Raw genomic sequence first — 1,307 nt, 5'->3', positions numbered from 1 at the left:
CACACACGCACACACACACACACACATACACACACATACATACACACACTATAACTATAAAACATGTATATTGGATTTTAAAACTTTGCGAGTCACGTAGTCAAGTAGATTATTATTGGCATAGTTTGATAGAAAGTTCTGGAGCAAGTTATCGGAGCTGATGATATAATGACTGAAAGCTTTGTGGATCTAAAAGCGCGAAAATCGACCACGACAGTGAATGGGGGAAAACGTCCGTGTAAGGAGCATTCTAGAAAAAAAAAATGCTTACAGCCGTCATTTTTCAAAATTAATTATGTCAGGGAGAAAGAAACCGTAGGTGGAGCAGGCTGTGCTCTAATACTAATACCCAGTCCATAATGCCAGTCTCAATTTGATTAGTTTAATTCCGTTGGGGCCGGCCAGTTTTTTCCCTCAAGTAAAGCCAAAAGTCACCATTTGACACGATACGATCGATTCGACTCACGATCTTGAGGAGTAAACATGTTTGATCTTGAAGGTCACAGTCGCATTAAGTTGAATCCGGAATTAATATCATCGTGCCAAACAAAGTAGCTTGTGCCCTTCCATGAAAGAAAAATCTGGCTGGACCCGGCCGATTCAAATAAATCAAACTGACAGTGTGAGCTGTGTATAAATTCCAGCTTCAGAAGACTGATGTAGTTTCAAACGCAAGATCTCGGATATCATGGTTACATCTCGCTAAGTGGTTTAACACTATCCGTACTCCCTGGGGTCGTTTTGTATCCCAGGGGTTGTATTCTTCACGTTTTAGAAAACTTCTAGTATACGAAGATCTCGTTGAAACTTTCAGTATTTCTAAAAAAAACCATTTTGTTTGACAGACTGCCATGCAAAGCGAACGGATCGGATTAACCAGTAAATGTCTCCTTCGAAAGTGATGGCACAGAGTTCCCCATGTCGTATGGATACGACATTAAAACGCGACGTACGGATAGGTTTAATGTTTCTCACTTTCCCCAAGAGGCGAAGCAGAAGACATTATGTTTATGGTGTGTAGCCAATTTCCAGCCGTTTCCAGCCAATACACCAGTGAGGTAAATGACCGCCAGAAGTCTCCATTCGGAACAGTTGCGCACGTTATTAAAGGTCCCTTGGTGGTCTAAAGTCGATAAGAGTAGGTCTTGGCCTCCACCCGGGCAAAATTCTAAATTTCCTACCAACTGAAAAAGTTTAATGTGTCCCGCGCGCTCATGTGACCTTATACTGTTGCGAGCGCCGTAAAACACCTAACACCCCCCAAAAACAACAACAAAAAAACAACAAAAAACCCATAAAAAAATAAA

Source organism: Aplysia californica, unplaced genomic scaffold (assembly GCF_000002075.1).
Source record: "Aplysia californica isolate F4 #8 unplaced genomic scaffold, AplCal3.0 scaffold00621, whole genome shotgun sequence".
Classification (NCBI taxonomy): Eukaryota; Metazoa; Mollusca; class Gastropoda; order Aplysiida; family Aplysiidae; genus Aplysia; species Aplysia californica.
This window is presented reverse-complemented; position numbering follows the sequence as displayed.